The following is an 18,656-nucleotide window of genomic DNA, read 5'->3' on the forward strand; positions in this document are numbered from 1 at the left end:
CAGTTTCTGCGGTTTGCGTTTGAAGGTCAAGCTTGGCAATACAAAGTCCTCCCCTTCAGGCTCTCTCTGTCTCCGCGGGTCCTCGCCAAGCCCACGGAGGGTGCCTTAGTGCCCCTTCGGCTCGCGGGCATCTGCATACTCAATTATCTCGACGAAGCGCCTCAGCCCTTGGAACGACCCCTTGTTCCTACAGGACGGAGTGCCTCTAGGACAGGCGTCCAGTCTTGTTGTCGTTTCAACAGATGCTTTCAGCACGGGTTGGGGGGCTGTGCGTTTCGGGCATGCAGCTGCGGGCCTGTGGAAAGGAACCCAGTTGCATTGGCATATCGCCTTGAGCTGTTGGCAGTGTTCCTCGCTCTCCACCATTTTTTCCGGTGCTGGAGCAGCAACACGTGCTGGTCAGGCCGGACAGCACGGCGGCGGTGGCGTACAGATGTTACTACTTCAATGTGTTCCTTGTGCCGCCATTCATACCGCGGCGACAGCGGTACTTGATGCGCCAGCAGCATTTGACCGCTGGGTGGCACTTTAACCACAGATATTCAGCTTTGCCTTTTTACAATGCTAAACAGACTGTTCTGTAGGCGTAGCTTACTGTATGTGATGTGATGTGTTCAATTAAAATATAATTTTAATTTAGTTTTTCTGGTAATAGACATGCTCTTACACTATACTATGCTGCAGAAAAGATACATGGTGAGAAGTCAAAAAGCAAATATAAGAATTAAGTTATTAGCCTTCAGTGCCCGATTAAATTGCGTTGGGGTGAAAATAATGTTTTGATTTCTTTGACTATCATGGCAATGTTATTATATCAAATCTTAAACGTGCGCATATAAAAAACAGCAAAGTAATATAGATTATTCTGCCGGTAGAGCACATCAACTCACAGTTGTGAACTTGCGATCACCTCAACTTACATTTAAAATTTGTTTACCTGGTTTATTGTAAACTTTTTAAGTGCAAAGAGGATTCGTTTTGGAAAATAGAATTGAAGAAATGAAAGACAACTAAAGTGAAAGCATAAACATTCAGTACAAATAAGTAGTCTTAAATAAATAAATAAATAAATAAAGCAGTCTTTTAGTCTAAATATAGAGAGATGTAGTTTGCTATTTTGATAGGACTAAGACAAGATATTTTCAATTATGTTTTTAATTTACGTTTTTATTTACATTTTCGTTGTTGATTATATTTTACTATCTCATTTTATGTTTCAATTATAGTACATAATAATAAACGAATAATGAAAATAAATAAATAATGAAAATAGGACATAAATTAAGTCTGGCAGGTTTATTTTTAATAATTTAGTTTCAGTTCCGTTTTTTTTGTTTCAAAACGTCAATGTTCTGCTTTAAAGTATAACTGTTTTTTTTTTTTTTTTTTTTTTTTACTTAATGGCTCAGTAAGTTTTGTATTTTAATTTCATATTCAGTCACCTTGCATATGCGTGTGAAATATAATGCCGCATAACCGCGGAAAAAGAAGAAAAGGCTGTCAGTTAAAGCTAATCAAAATTAGCTATATTAAAATACAGCATTTATGTTAATACAGGCAGAGTGTGAACAAACTCAAGGCTAAGATATGCGCTTGTTTTTTTAATGCATTTAAAAATAAATGCTATATAAATAAATGTTTTTTTTTATTTTTTTTTTTTAACTTTTTTTGTATGGTAAAGGACAATGCACATTATGTTATTGATGTAAACTTAGGCTAAAACTTACCATTGATAAACGTGACCTACCTCAAGCAGATCACTTAAAGTATAATAAAAATAATGTTGCCGCAGGACATAAACGAAGTCCCGCAAGTTTATTTTTAATAATTTAGTTTCAGTACTATTAACTTTTTTTTTCTCAAAACATCAATAGCACCTTCAATAATCTAAACATTAAAGATAGACCGCAAGATGTGTTGAGTGGCTATATGTGGTGAAGAACGATGGCAAAGCTAAGTGTGATTATTGTAATAAAGTAATAAGTTATAAAGCAGAGAGTCCCGACCAACAGGACTGACTTAGCATATGCGGTTGGCTCATTCTTCACGAATATAGAATTAAAATAATGGCGCGTTAGGTTCATTGTGCATCCCGCAGGTGCAACCAACAAGAGTTGTGCATTTTAGTTTAACTTTTTTGAGCGTTATAAGCAGCTCGGTGTTAGTTTTTAATTAAATATATCGAGCCGAAACTAAGCAGCGCATTCTCTCCGCCTCCTCGTTTATAACCAGCGGGACACGCTACTGAAGCAGGAGAGACACTCCGTCGTTCATAATCTTAGCTGATGTGTCGGAGTCGAAAGAATATATCAAAGAGGAATGTTCTTTTTACAGTGCCGATATGTTTAATCTTTTTTTCCCTGTCATTTCTCTTCAGCAAATTATATTTTTAAAGCTGCTTGATTCTTTTAAAACCGAAAGCAGAGCCCGTCAATTGGTGTTTTTTCATAAGATACTCCTTTATTAATGTTTTATTTTATGAGTGTCTTTAATGTGCTTTTTAATAGTTTTATTTTATTCAAAGCAGCGCCTAAAAGCGAATTTATCCTCAAATCGTGGCATGAGAGCGATGTCATGTCGCATATATTGCCTTTTTTTCTGATCTTTTTGCATAAAGGTTTTAATCAAAAGACAGGTAATTTAATTACTTTCGATGTGCTAAAATATTTGTTAAATAAATGTTATTAAAAAAAGGCATATGCAATGTGCTCTGACGGGTAAAATCAGATTCTTTCTCTCTTTCAAGTTCAAAGCAAATTTGAATGCCAAAGGATTTTAGATGCATATACAAGACTATATGTAGTATATTAACATCAACAAATTAATAAAATAAGTAGCAAATGAGAAATAAATGACAGACAAGTTGATAAAAACAGACATTATCTCTAAAAGTTATCAGAATTGCAAGATTAAAACAGCTGAATATAGGCCTAAAATAAATCTAGAAAGCTTGCGCACTGATATTTATTCTTTTTTTTTCGAATAACGAACAATTTCAACCGCGGGGAGATACCGACAGCTTGATTTGCAATATTTTCTAACATGTTAGAAGAGGGCAGCGGACATGGCTGCCGGTGGGGAAGCGGCTGTGCCCTCAGCAGCTGATTGAGACGGAGCTGCATATCAAGTGCACTAAATAGGGCTCAACCTGTGCAGTGCACATGCCCTTTTTAGTCTTGGATAGAAAGTGCCCTTCCAAAATGATCAAAAGTGCCCCCGCGACGCGGCACACCCTCGGTCCCGCCCTTCAGTAGGCGCGCAACAACACTGCTCTTGACAACACCACGTCAACACCGCTCTTCAGTACTCGCGCAACAACAACCCCCATATTTGTTTGCACTACTGCCCTTTTTGCCCTTTTTGTCTTGTTTGTGAGACGCGACGCTGCACTGCTTTGGCAAAACGACCGTATAGTTACTTGTCATGCCAATAAAGCACCTCAAATGTGAAAATGTGAAAATAGCCTAGGCAACAAATAAATAGTAGTCTAATAATAACAAAAAATGCCCTTTTCATTTTCATACAATAGGCCTATGTGTGGGTTTTGACAATATGTGTTTAATTAAGCTATAAAGATTTGCCTATCAGATGAAATGCATAGTAAAATATGAAATAAATGTCTCTTTTGCTGAATATTTAATTAATCTATATATTTAATATTTTAAAAATCAACTCCTTTTTGCCCAGAGAAAGAGGCGCGCGGCATAGCGGACATGGGGCGCTTTCCCAAAAAAAGACGTACAGTAACTTGCGGCTGAACTATGCACAGTTTGGGGAAAAAAAGGATATAGTGATGCATGTTTCCCAAAACCCCTAGTTTCTCTGTCGCAGATCCATCATTTGAATCACGTTATAAGTAAAACGCACATAATGATAAAGCACACCATCATCACGAGGGCAATTAAATAAAGACATCCTAAACATATTTTTAATTGTTTATTTATGTAATGTGAGTTTTTATAACTTTGTTCTTTAAATTATTTCAATATAACTTAGGCTATTCTATCGTGATGACACCATAAAAGGCCTTCAATGCATTGATATAGGTAATAGGGATACAATGAAAAGCCGATTTCACTATTGACCCTGTTTTTATTCATTGACGGCTTCCCAACGCCGCAATTCTGTTGCGCGAAAAAAAGCTGCTGCAAATAAGCAAATTTATGACAATACACATTTAATAGTTTCATGAAAGTAGTTGCTGGTGTGCTTCATCTGCGTGATTCTGATTTGACATTCTTCCGCTAAACTTGCTCTGTGTTGAGGTGTGAATGGGCTGTGCTCTTTGCTATTGATGCTAAGGCATCAAGGTGTAAATGAGCTATAGTTCTCTTTGCAACTTTCAATTTTGAGGTGGGGGAAGTGGGAAGAGGCAATTCAAATGTACCATCTCTAAAAATAAAAAGGCTGCTTACGCGGAATTTGTGTTTAAAGATTATTACCTTATTTTTATTTTATTATTATTAATTTATTCATTCATTCTTCATTCATTTTCTTTTAGGTTTAGTCCCTTTATTAGTCTGTGATCGCCACAGCGGAATGAACCGTCAACTTATCCAGCATATGTTTTACGCAGTGGATGGCTTCGGGACGGAGTGAAAGGAAAGGCGGAATTTGCCCCGAGTCTGGGAAAGATGGCTTGCCGTAATTACACTAGTTTTCCTATCGCACACATGCGCCAAACACATAAACAAATAAATAAAAAAGGGAAAGAAAACATCTAGCCTTAAGGTCTTTTTGCTTATAATCGCCCTTTCCGTTTTAAATGTAAGGCTGTTGCATAAAATAATACAATTTTAATTTATAAGTTACTTTGCTGCGTCCCCCTTGATGTTACAATAACGCATAATAATCTACACACCATATTAAAGACACAGCAGACATAAAGGTTGTGTGTGAGAGCCCAACACAATAAAAGGATCAGAAATTGATCACGCACGCACAGGAAAAAAGGCAATTATGCAACACATGACATGCATCGCTCTCAATTGACGGGCTCTGCTTTCTGTTTTAACATAATCAAGCAGCTTAAAAAATAATTTGATGAAGAGAAATGACAGGAAAAAAAGTAATAAAAAAAATAAAAAGATTAAACGTATCGGGACTGTTAAAAGAACATTCCTCTTTAATATATTCTTTCGACTCAGATACATCAGCTAAGATTATGAATGACGGAGTAGGCTCTCCTGCTTGCCTCAGCAGCGTGTGTCCAGCTGGTTATGAACGAGGAGGTGGAGAGAATGCGCTGTTTAGTTTCGGTTTGATATAAAAACTAACACCGAACTGCTTATAACGCTCAAAAAGTTAAACTAAAATGCACAACCCTTCCCAGATAGCATACAGTTCTGGGCCACATCTGGGCCAACTAAGGCACATATGGCTCACTTCTGGCAATGGCAGGAGACATATGTGCCACATCTGGCCCATATGTGTCACACCGGGTGTAGTGTGAGTTGTGGCCTGCTGTATGTGGGCCAGATGTGGCCCGTGTGTGACACCCCGGGTGTAGTGTGAGTTGTGGGCTGCTGTATGTGGGCCAGATGTGGCCCGTGTGTGACACCCCGGGTGTAGTGTGAGTTGTGGCCTGCTGTATGTGGGCCAGATGTGGCCCGTGTGTGACACACCAGGTGTAGTGTGAGTTGTGGCCTGCCGTATGTGGGCCAGATGTGGCCCGTGTGTGACACACCAGGTGTAGTGTGAGTTGTGGCCTGCCGTATGTGGGCCAGATGTGGCCCGTGTGTGACACCCCGGGTGTAGTGTGAGTTCTGGCCTGCTGTATGTGGGCCAGATGTGGCCCGTGTGTGACACCCCAGGTGTAATGTGAGTTCTGGCCTGCTGTATGTGGGCCAGATGTGGCCCGTGTGTGACACCCCGGGTGTAGTGTGAGTTGTGGCCTGCTGTATGTGGGCCAGATGTGGCCCATATGTGTCACCCCGGGTGTAGTGTGAGTTCTAGCCTGCCGTATGTGGGCCAGATGTGGCGGTCTGTGACACCCCGGGTGTAGTGTGAGTTCTGGCCTGCTGTATGTGGGCCAGATGTGGCCCATCTGTGACACCCCGGGTGTAGTGTGAGTTCTGGCCTGCCGTATGTGGGCCAGATGTGGCCCGTCTGTGACACCCCGGGTGTAGTGTGAGTTCTGGCCTACCATATGTGGGCCAGATGTGGCCCGTGTGTGACACACCGGGTGTAGTGTGAGTTGTGGCCTGCCATATGTGGCCCAGATGTGGCCCGTGTGTGACACAGCGGGTCTAGTGTGAGTTGTGGCCTGCTGTATGTGGGCCAGATGTGGCCCGTGTGTGACACATCGGGTGTAGTGCGAGTTGTGTATTTTTAGTTCCGGTTTAACTATAAATGAACGGGAGCCTTTGAAGTGGTTACAAATTATTAGAAATTGAAAATCAAAGTTAATTTGTCTTTCTAAGTCTGTACACTTTCGTTTTATGAAGTAGAAAATAGAAAATAAATATTGTAAATTAATGTAATGTGATGCAAGGATTTACATTTTTCCAATCGGCTACTTCTGCCTATGGACTGCATACCTAATGAGTGGGAGGGGCTTGCTGCTCAAACATTACACAGACTCTGAGGGGAAGCAGCAGCAGTTCTGTGTTTCCTGTGTTTTATTAACATTATTGTCCCTCATCAGGCAGTGAGAGCGCTACACCTTCTCTGAAAATAATAACATTGCATGTTCTAAATAAGACTTTCTGAGATTGAAAATGATTCTTTAGGTTATTAAGAATAGGAATAAGCTATTGCTTATCCGGGAAAGTATATGTTTGTAACCTTATCACATATTAATTCAGTTTATTTCCTCAATAATGGATTTATTTTTACTTTAAGGCTGCTATGAATATAAATTTATATTATCTGTTATATGTAAATGTTCCAGCATGAGTAAAATTCATATATTTTTTTTCATATTACAGGGTATGTCTATAAATGTCTATAAATGCAATGAGTTTCATCATTTATTATGTTTTGATCCATTAATGTTTTGTTCAGTTTCTCCATTTGAATGAATTAAGACAGTGTCCTACCGCCACCTACTGGGTGGATTTAATTTGCTATTAGTACTACTTTTTAATGAACAATTTTACAAATGAATTCATAATCTAATAATGCTGAATTAAAGTGCTGTTTTCTTGGTGTTATTTTTTGCAATTCTACATTTTTAAAATGATTTTGTTTGATTAAATGCCACATACAACATTGTTCTTTTTTTATTTAATTTGAATATTAAATAGACATAAATGTTTTGTTTATGAATAAAATAACTGTATAGAAAAAAATGTCAGAGAACTGAGCAGTAGAATGTGAATAACATGAATGTGTTCGTGAATAAGCTGATCTTTGTAAACAACACAAAGTTTTATTTACTTATTCTACAGAACACAAAAAATAATAAAATAAATCTGACCAATTTTAATGCACCTGTAACAGCGTACACAAATTTTATAGACATTTTGCTATTAATAAGCATGTTAATTAGCAATTAGTTAATTGTAGATATATCTTAAAGTGTTATAGTTTTTATATAACAAGCTATTGAATATTAAAAATAACAGTAAATATTCTAGAATTACAGCATGTTACATAACAGAGCAAGGACATGTTCACAGTATGTCTGATAATATTTTTTCTTCTGGAGAAAGTCTTCGACTAGAATAAAAGCAGTTTTTTATTTTTTTTCAAAGTGTTTTAAGGTCAAAATTATTAACCCCTTTAAGCTATATATTTTTTCGACAGTTTCAGAACAAATCATTGTTATAAAATAACTTGCCTAATTATCCTTACCCTAATATATATAATATTATATATATATATATATATATATATATATATATATATATATATATATATATATATATATATATATATATATATATATATATATATATATATTTATTTATTTATTTATTTATTTATTTATTTAAAAACATAATCGTAAAACTGCCCCCTGGTGGCGAATTTGTGTTTCGCTTCATCCTTGCATTACGGTGGAGTGGGCGGAGCCTTGTGAATGACGGTTATTTTTTTCAAACGAGGAAGTGAAGTCAAGTCCGCCATTTCATCTTCTTCTTTATATCGGGTAAGTTATTATTTTATTTGTCGTCAGGTAATGTTTTTATTAGTTAGAAAAGCCCCTGTTTTGAAAAGTGATAAAACTGTAACTTATATGTGGATAATATGGCTAAAAACGGCTAAGAATGGTGGCAGCCGTCAGTTCAGTAACGTTAATCTGTTAAGTTGATTGTGCTCGGGGTTTTAACAAATTCATTTAAGTAACAATTGTCCTTTTAATCGCTCTTTATTCCCAATTAAATGATCAATTAGACGTGTTATATGAAGAACAGCGTCGAAACGGGAGCTTGAATGAATGAATCATATGCTGTCCGTTTTATACAGTTGTAAAAGGTGCCGAGTTCTGCTTTTGTACTGGTTTTAGCTCAAACACTGAATGAACAGTCTCTTTTTGGTAACGTTAATCCTAATGATCTTGATTTGATGGTTAATGTGTGTTTTATCAAGTTTCAGCAAACGTTTGCAGAGTAACGTTATGTGGTTCATGCTGGCCACTGTTGAGACTGGTCTGCACAAAAAAAATGTTTAAAGCCAAAACGTTTGAAAAAAACTCCACAGTTGAAACATGATGTGTTAAATGACTTATGAAGGAAATTAATTAGCTAAAAAAGAAGGCTAAGTGTGTTATGAAATATTAAACCTTGTTAAAAAATAAAATCAATTGTGTTAAATAAGCTTAAAATCCATATCTTATGTTTTATATCACTTCAAAACAGCCTGGAAACTGAATTGCACCATTAATCTTGTGTATCAAGTCCAAACAAATGGTTTTGTGGCAAGTAAAAATAATATTTTTATAAATTGATTGTATTTTATTAATTTGTTACAGAAAAGAAAGGAATCATGCAAGGATGCAAGCTGAAGGAAAGGACAACTCTCACATCAGTGCCTTACTAATTGTTTGACTTCATCATCAAGCACACCAGGTACAATATTGTACATATTTTGTAACTTGTATATGTCAGACTGGTTGTTGGGAACTGAAATAATATATTTTATGTTTTATTTATTATTAAAATATTACAAGATTTATTGGTGCTATTTTATCACTGTGTGAGGTCATAGCTTATTTTAAAAATCTAATAATGACATAATAATGACATCTTTTATCCTCCACTTGTTTCAATTTTTTTTTTTTTGTTCTGTTGAATATAAACTCAGACGGTGTGGTGGTACAGTGGATAGCTCTGTTGCCTCCCAGCAAAAATGTTTCTGGTTCGAGCATCGGCTGGGTCAGTTGGCATTTCTGTGTGAAGTTTGTATGTTCTCCCCGTGTTGGCGTGGGTTTCCTCCGGGTGCTCCGGTTTCCCCCACAAGACATGCGGTACAGGTAAATTGGGTAAGCTAAATTGTACATAGTGAATGTGTGTAAATAAGAGTGTATGGGTTTTTCCCAGTGATGTGTTGCAGCTGGAAGAGTATCTGCTGTGTAAAACATATGCTGGATAAGTTGGCTGTTCATTCCACTGTGGTGACCCCAGATTAATAAAGGGATGAAGCTGAAAAGAAAATGAATGAACACAAACCCAGTTTTTCCTACTATGTATATCAATAGTTACAGGTTTCTAACATTCTTCAAAATATCTGCTTTAGTGTTGAACAGATTCAAACTGCTTTGAAACAAGTAGAGGATGAATAAATGGTGGCAGAATAGTAAACTATATCTTTAAATGTTTTATTCTGTATGTTATGTGTATTCATATTTGTCTTGTCTTTTGTCATATTGTCCTTCTAGCTCAGATTGTGATGGACCTGGAATGCGACACCAGTTACTCTTAAGTCAAGAACCAAATGAAGCACCAGAGTACAGATTATGGAGGTATCTGAAATTGAACTAACTGGAAGCAGGGAACCATACTAATAAAGTTCCTTTAGGTAAAAGCACCTGCTTTATTTTGATAGGAAGTATTTTTTTTTTTAGAGTTCTATTGTTTTATTCCTATTCTGATTTTATTTTATTCATATACTGAATGGAAGTCATTCAAATTTCACAACAAATGATTAGCAGATTGAATATAAAATATAATGACATTTTAATACATTATTTCTTTTGGTTATTCTTTACATCTATAAATGGGCAAGTATTTAATCAATGAAAATAATTTTAAACAAATTAACTAAACAAATTACTCTGTTGGACCCTAATATTTAAAATAGCAAAATCCTCAAACTAACACACACTCTTGTGAATGCATTCTCACATTCATACAACAGTCTATCTCAGTCTGACTCACACACAACATCCTCTCTCACAGATTTTTCTAGCAAACCTCCACCACTAGCTTGTCCTGTTACGCTGCTTTTATTTCAAATATTTTAGAGCATGATATAGTCCAGGTTTTTATCACTAAGTATTTTTTTTCCATTCAGCAGGTTCCTTGTAAAGATGAACCCAGGGAAGGATCGAAAGTGGAGAAGACCAGATCAAAAAAGACTACATCAAGATCTGCGGTCAGTTCAAAGGTACTTTCACTAATTACCAAGATTTCAGACTATGAATTGATGGAGTAAACTTTGAGTGTCAGATCTTCCTAGCAAAAATTCTTCCCAGTGTCTTGTAGTAGAAGTGATGCAGTCAATCAAGTTTACGTTATTTCGTAAATTGCTTTCCGATTTAATAAAAATATAATAACCAAACTTGATTAATGTAACAATTTTGATGAAAAGGGCATGTTTTACTAAAGCTTTTAGCACAAAGGCACCCCCATCTTGTAATATTGCTGTGTCTGACGTCATGGGGTTGGTATGCTGGAAACGTTTTTGAATGAGGTATTTGTATGATTTATACATAGTCTGTCTTAAAGCGTCACTAAATTGTACAGGCATTACAGGTCAAAGCAATCTGTTATTAAATTTATCAAAATAAACAATAAGGCTCTTAAAACACTGCTTTGAAAAATGTAGAAAATGTAAAAAAATATTTCAAATACCTCAAATGAAATGAAGTCATTTGTTTTATTATTTTTAAAATATATTTTTTTGTAAAGTCATTTGTTTATAATTATGTAAAAAAAAATCCAAGTACTATAAAAGTTATTTAAGCAACAAATTTGCCAGATTGTAAAGGTAGACACAGAATGAGCAAACAAGAAAAACTGTGTAAAATGTGTAAATAAAAGGCTACATTTTAAATTTTTACATCTTTTCATCATATACGTAAAACTTTCCTAAGCTTGAAAATATATTTCCTTAAAATAAACTTTCTTTGTTAGTGCAAATTTCTTTTTATGTAATTTTGTAATTAAACAATTAAACCATTCAAACAAGTTTACACTTGTTTGTCCGTTATGAAAATCCGATTTTTTTTTTCAAATTTAACTAACTAAAATAGTACCATGTACTTTTACTCTGTATTAGTATTATTTACTAAAATTTGTTTTATTTTAGCAATGTAATAGTATTTCTAGTCCTTTAATTTATTGTAATTTAATTTTCAGTTCTCTTTCCAACTACGAAAACATAAAAAAAACAATAATTTCACAAGCACATTTAAAATAGGTTTAATACTATGAAATATTATATTAATATTATTTTTTTATTTTTTATAAATCAATAGGTAGTTCCTATGGAATGTTTTTATGTATTGCTGAGAATACATTTCAGGTGTTCAATACGTTGCTTGTCAGTCTTAAAAATAAAAATAGGTGCTTAAAAAAGTGCTTAAAAGTCAAATCGAGTTGTGCCTGTATGTACTCTGCAAACAGCACCTTTTAATTGTTGTCCTCCTATTTTCAGGATGTTTTGCATTGGACTGTTTTTTTTTTTGGCTTTGACCCTTGCTCGCCCCTGACCTCACTCTTGGACTGCCCTGTTGGATTTTCAGTTTATTTAATTTAATTTTTATTATTTTTTTTGGTTCTGGGAAAATGCTAATAAATATTTAGTTGTAATTATTTAAGTAATATGTTTAGTTAAATATGCGATTTCTGTGTTTGTTCCGTCTACTCATACTTGTTTATCTTGTTTCTGTAATTATCATTTGTTTATTTGACCCCTGCCTCGCCTCTGATCTTGTTTTTGGATTGCCCTTTATATATCTTTTTAATTATTGGTTCTGGCTTTATGGTTATAAAATATTTGTTCATTTAATTAATATGCATTTTATAAAAAAATATATATATTTTCTGTGTTTATTCTGTATCTATCTAATTTGTATATACATTTGTGTTTGTATGTTCTTCTTATTCTGTGTATCCACTTACCTAATTTTAACTTTTATATATATTTATTTGCATTTAATTTGTGATAATTCTGTATGCATTTATTTATCTAATTCATATATTTATTTGTATTGCATTGATCAAACTGTTGTTGTTGTTTTTTTTGTATGCATCTATTTATATAATTTATATAAATTATATATTTGTATTTATCAATTTATATGCTTCCTTTAAAGCATTTTTTTAAATAAAGCAATTTAAACTAAGCATTCCTTTTAATGTGATTTATATAGCTACCAAATGTAGATGTGAGCCACATCTAACCCAAAAGTCAGCCGCAACTGAACCAGATCTGGGCCAGATCTGTGAAATTGCATGGGCCACGTCTGGGCCAGATCTGAGAAACTGCATGGGCTGCATTTGGGCCAGATCTGAAAAAGTGCATGGGCCGCAGCTGGGCCAGATTTGAGAATGTGCATGGGCCGCAGCTGGGCCAGATCTGAGAAAATGTATGGGCCACATCTGGCCCAGATATGGACCATGCTTTTTCTGAGATATGGCCCAGATCTGGTTCAGTTGTGGCTGACTTTTGGATCCTTATGTCAGCCACAATCAGGTTGAGTCATCGCCGTCATTCCGCGCGGTATGTGGGCCAGAAGAAAATGGGGGATGTGGGCCATATCTGGGCCAGATGTAATTTGCTATCTGGGTTGTTGGTTGCACCCGCAAGTTGTGTTATTTATATTTGTGGCTGTTAAGTTATATATATATTGAGATACTGAGCCATTACAAGTAAAAACAACAACAACAAAAAACTAAAATTTTACTTTAAAGAAGAACAGACGTTTTGAGAAAAAAAACTGAACAGAACTGGAGCTAAATTATTAAAACTAAACTTGCAGGACTTCGTTTATGTCCTGCGGCAACTTTATTTTTATAACACTTTTTTTTTTTTGCCCCGAGTCTGGGAAAGATGGCTTGCCGTCATTACACCGATCGCAGACGAGTTACATGCGTCAAACACATAAATAAATAAATAAATAAATAAATAAATAAATAAATAAATAAATAAATAAGCAAAAGAAAACATCTAACCTTATAGGCTGAGGTCTTTTTGCTTATAATCGCCCTTATGTTTCCGTTTTAAAGGCTGTTGCATAATACAATTTTAATTTATAAGTGACTTTGTTGCGTCCCCTTGATGTTTCAATAACGCATAATAATCTATACACAAAGACAACAGAAAGACATAAATCTTTACAAATTACCTGTCCCCTTTTGTAGACTCAAAACAAGTGTCAAATCTTGAAAAAATTGCCTGAGCCATATTAAAATATAATTTAAAGAATTATTATCGGATAAAACCGCATTAAATAAATAAACCAATATAAAACAAGCAAAAGCAAGCTATAACAGTGTAGGTATAGGTCTATGTAGCCTACATAAATAAAACCGTTAAAGTCAAATTAAACTTTCATTTTACAAGATATTTTTTTTTAAAGATTTTAGATATTTTCTAAAAGCAATAAACACCAGAGAAAGTTTAAATAATTATATAGTGGTTACGATGATAATAATTAAATCGTTCAAACAGAGCATTTTTTGGGGAGAGTGAAAGCAGAATGCGACCTTTTGATGAATTAGCTCTAACCTTTGACAGTTTTTTTTTCTTTCCGCGGTTATGCGCGCATTATATTTCAAATGCATATGCAAGGTGACTGAAATTGAAATTAAAATACAAAACATACTGGGCCATTAAGTAAAAAAACAAAACAACAGTTATACTTTAAAGAGAACTTTAAAGAGAACATTGTTGTTTTGAAACAAAAAAAATAACTGAAAACTATTAAAAATAAACCTGCGAGATATGTCCTGCGGCAAAATTATTTTATGAAGCAGTATTCAACTTAAGCTCTTTAGACCATGCATGCGCTTGACCGTTTCTTAGTGTTTCACCACATGTCCTTAAATACATAAGGCTTATTTTTATTATTTTTCATTATTCGTTTATTATTATGTACAATAATTGTGACATAAAATTAAATAGTAAAATATAATCAACAACAAAAATGTAAATAAAAAGGTAAATTAAAACATAAATGAAAAGGTCTTGTGTTAGTCCTACCAAAATAGCAAACACTGAAAATCTCTTTACATTTAGGCTAAAAGACTGCTTTAATTTTTTAATTTAGGCATACTTTGAATATTTGTACTGAATGTTTGTGCTTTCACATTAGTTGTCTTTAACTTCTTCAATTCTATTTTTCAAAAAGAATCCTCTTTGCACTTAAAAAGTTTAGAATAACAATAATTCGTGTTAACAAATTTTAAATGATTAATTAAGGAATTATAATGCTTTGACTTATTGTTTAATCTCATTTACAAGCACAATAGCATATTTAAGGCTGCTGTGTGGGCTATTTCTGTCAGTTCGCATCCCGTCCCTTTGCGCCCCCTGGCGGCTCATTCACAAACTGCGGTCATACACTAAAAACAAAGCGGCTCCTATTTCAAACGGCGGCGGTATATGACACGGCGGTAATAGTCACTTTGAACTCTCACCTACTGTATATCAACCGTATGGAGGGTGTTCGCTCTCGCCACATGTCTCAGCTTGCCCGCCGTCTGCTCCTCTGGAGTCATCCGTGGCTGAAATCGCTGCGCGCCATTCACATTTCAGGCAAGCTCAACCGTGCAGCTGATGCACTCTCACGGCAGCCTTACGTCCTGGTGAATGGAGACTCCACCCCGAGTCTGTTCAGCTGATATGGGCGCGATTCAACGAAGCCCAGATCGTTCTGTTGCTTCCCCCGAAAACGCTCTTTGCCAGTTGTTCTTTTCCCTGACCGAGGGCTCTCTCGGCACGGATGCACTGGCTCTCAGCTGGCCTCGGGGCATGCGCAATACACGTTTCCCCCAGTGAGCCTGCTCGTGCAGTTACTGTGCAAGATCAGGGAGGACGAGGAACAGGTTGCTGGTTGCACTCCCTGGCCCGACCAGACCTGGATGTATGAGCTCTCCCTCCTCACGATGGCCCTCCCCTGGCAGATCCCCTTGAGAGAGCACCTACTCTCTCAGGGACAGGCACCATCTTTGGAACCTCCATGGGTGGTCCTTAGACGCGAGGAAGACTTAGGTAACCTACCAATTGTGGTGGTTAATACCATCACTCGGGCTAGAGCCCCCTCCTCGAGCACGCCTATGCCCTGAAGTGGAGTCTACTCACTGAATGGTGCATCTCTCGCTGAGAAGACCCCCAAAATTTGAGCAGGCTGTCGCCCTCCACACTCAAGGTTACATGGCTGCCATTTCCGCTCTCATGACGCGGTGGGTGGCAGCACCGTGGGAACGCATAACCTCATCATCCGGTCCCTCAGAGGCAAATTAATCCACGCCCCCCTCTCATGCCCTCTTAGGATCTTACCCTCGTTCACATGAGCCTGCATCAGATCCCTTCGATCCTTGACTCAGTATCTTTAAGATTTCTGTCCCTGAAGGCAGTTCTGCTGATCGTGTTGTTATCGATTAGAGGGTCGGGGACCTGGAGGCATTTTCGGTCAGTGACTCGTGCCTGTAATTCGGGCTGGCTTACTCCCACGTTCCTGATACCCCGCACGGGATATGTGCCAAGGTTCCTACCACTCCGTTTTAATACCAGGTAGTGAGCCTGCAATCGCTGCCCCCGGAGGAGGCAGACCCAGCCTTACTTATCCAGTTCGTGCTTTGCGATTTATCTGGACTGCATTCAGAGCTTTAGATCATCTGAGCAGCTCTTCGTCTGTTATGCGGTCGGCAGCAGGGAGGTGCTGTATCGAAACAGAGTTGGCCCACTGGTTAGTGCTTACCTTCTCTCTTGCTTATCAAAGCCAAGGCGAGCCGTGTCCCCCCAGAATGTGTGCGCACTCCACTCGGAGCTTCGCATCCTCTTGGGCGCGTGCACGCGGCGCCTTTTTAACAGACATCTGTAGAGCTTGTTGAAAAAAAAAAAAATGAGTGAGTGAAAAAGAAGACGAGAACCCAGTCCAGGAGACTCGAAACAAGCAGAATTCCTTTATTGAGACGTGTTGGTTAATCTGCAGTCATACAGCGTCTTCAAGATGTCCAATGTGCAAGAGCCTACTAGAGGTCCGCAGTCTGCAAGTTCTTTCACAAGTCTCTCACAAGTCTCACACAAGTCTGAATTAGTCTGAATTAAGACAAAGATTTCATGGCTATATTGTGTTCTTAGGAGGAGGGGATATAGCTAAACAAAGTATGCAAATTAAGGGTTGTGGTCGGCAGGGTAAACTGCTTCTCAGGTCTAATCTCATCATGTTCTGGAGACAGAAACCGCCTGACCATTTGATCGAAAAGAGAAAACAATAGACACCCCATCTAGACACTGACACTGACAATTTGCATTACTTTGGCTTAGCCTGTGATCAGACAGACAAAAGGTTAATGTCCCTCCTAGCTGGGATGTTAATGAAATTATATAATTAAAAAACCAGAGAATATAACTTTTCAGTTATACGTAGATTATTATTAATTTGGAATTAGTTGATAGAAATTTATATTTCCACAAGCTGCAGGCTGGGCGACACCTAATACATTTGCAAGGTTTTACAATCTGCGAGTGGAGCCGGTTTCCTCAAGGGTATTAGGTAACCCTTGGTGATTGAGGAAACAATTCGGTAGGGTGCTGAAACACGCTTGCTGCACCATTCTCCCTAATACGGGGATATGTGCGCCTTTTTATCTGCCAGTAAAGTTCCCCGTCAGGTGAGCCCTGCAGATTCCTCCAAGGCCCCCAGCACTGACTCAGCGGAAGAGTCACTTGCTGGCCCACTACGTTGTAGGTCGTACAACGTACAAAGAACCATCTGACTTCGATTCCAGCAGGTGAGTGAATAAATAAGGTGAGTATTTATATTGCATGGGTGATTGCAGGTGCGGGTGATCAGTAATCAGGTGAGAGTTCACGGGTGTTGTGTGTAGTAAGGGAGTGGGGTGATTGGGGCTGCAGGAATGAGCTGAGGGTGTGACATTAGACAAGTTAGGTAATTGTGCAATTTATTTGACAACAGTCGTTTGTCTTGCAATTATACTAAAAATTCTAAATAAAATCTCAACGAAGATACAGTTTTGACCATTTAAAGTTTTAATAAATAAAAAAATTCAAATAAAAAAAAAATCGCATATCTGAACTTGAGTTAAGAAAAAACCTATTTCAAGTTTTTATTTTGACTATTTTTAAATTGGTACTAAGAAATAATAGATTATTAGAACAAACAACCAGTTCAATTAATTAATTTATTAGACACAGAATTAGATACAAGACAGAGGCAAAACAACAATAATGGTAAACAAGACAAGGATTAAAACACAAAATGCTTTTTAATGCTTTACAGGGAAAATAAGACTCAGCAAAGAGTCTGTGGGAATGAGCTGTCTTTATAGTCCTAGTAATTAGTCCATTATGAGCTTACTGCTGTGTGTGTGTAATCAGGAGGAAACTGGTTACTACATTTGAATTATAGTTTGAGCATGATTTTACTCTGTTGTTCATGAATAATAAATACATTTGATTTCTCAATTGTGAATGTATTTTGATTTAATATTTTGGATTATTTGAGCGTTTGATTTATGATTTGGTTAATTGTTTTAAAAGTGTGCTATATTATTTGATCTTTTCTCATTTTTGCCAAACCAACAACAACAACAACATAAAAAAACAAAGTGGGTTTTCTGCTCCAAAATATTTTACATGTTTCATAAAATCAAATATATTATGTGTAAAGGGGAAAAAAGTTTCTGTTTTTAACCAGACATTTAAAAATAATATATCTTAGAGCAGTAATCACAATATCGTACCATGAAACCATGAAATCGTGATATTTTTATCCAAGGTTATCATACCATCAGAATCTTATTAGGGCCCATGCCTAATCCACATCCTACATGTGCTACACAATTTTAACAAGTGACATTGTACGTGCATTTTTTAACTGCTTGATAAGTGAGTTTAACGATTGTAGTGTTGTTTAACCAGTGTCCACTAGATAGAGGTGTTCCATGATTTGGTATTCTCTCGTAGTGTTGAACAGGTGCAGTGTTTTGCCGTAATTATGTTTGGACCAGATGCAGAGTGTTACCTGTGATGTGCGTTTGGATAAAGACAAAGAGAACAGGACTGCAGGTGTTCATCCTTCCCTCTTCAGTTTTGGAGTTTTTGTGTTTTCTTTCCTTTATATTTATGAATAATTTCACTTATTTTTTGATTAAATATATTTAGGTTTATTTGATTTTCTAGTTTGGATCTTTATTTGGTTTCGTTTCTACTTTCTTGAGCCAGGAGGTTGTAACAGTGAGCCTGATTTGCTTTGATTAAAATAATTATAATGGCTTGTTTGAACTGTTACAAAACTGATG

At 36.5% G+C, this 18,656-nt stretch overlaps 2 protein-coding genes and 1 long non-coding RNA gene across 9 annotated transcripts in view; 2 read left to right on the forward strand and 1 right to left on the reverse strand.

Annotated features, from left to right (window-relative positions):
• Positions 1-3,325: 3,325 nt before the first annotated feature.
• Positions 3,326-18,656, reverse strand: part of LOC147838928 (uncharacterized) — a 619,529-nt gene continuing 604,198 nt past the window's right edge. Inside the window, exon 2 of the mRNA XM_087301755.1 lies at positions 3,326-4,321. The gene's annotated coding sequence lies outside the window, so the exon portion shown is untranslated. The remainder of the gene's footprint in view (positions 4,322-18,656) is intronic.
• The window catches only part of LOC147838929 (uncharacterized), a 188,234-nt gene continuing 172,903 nt past the window's right edge, over positions 3,326-18,656 (forward strand). Inside the window, exon 1 of the mRNA XM_087301756.1 lies at positions 3,326-4,326. The gene's annotated coding sequence lies outside the window, so the exon portion shown is untranslated. The remainder of the gene's footprint in view (positions 4,327-18,656) is intronic.
• Positions 8,029-12,457, forward strand: LOC147838930 (uncharacterized). 7 transcript variants are annotated; one of them, XR_015520934.1, is made up of 5 exons: positions 8,029-8,092; positions 8,915-9,011; positions 9,821-9,960; positions 10,456-10,548; positions 11,821-12,457. It is a non-coding gene; the product is annotated as an uncharacterized LOC147838930 (long non-coding RNA). The 7 variants fall into 7 exon arrangements; XR_015520935.1 differs by having other exon boundaries at positions 10,459-10,548; XR_015520936.1 differs by having other exon boundaries at positions 9,821-9,904.

The sequence above is a fragment of the Danio rerio genome, chromosome 21 (assembly GCF_052040795.2).
Source record: "Danio rerio strain M-AB ecotype USA chromosome 21, GRCz13ab, whole genome shotgun sequence".
Classification (NCBI taxonomy): Eukaryota; Metazoa; Chordata; class Actinopteri; order Cypriniformes; family Danionidae; genus Danio; species Danio rerio.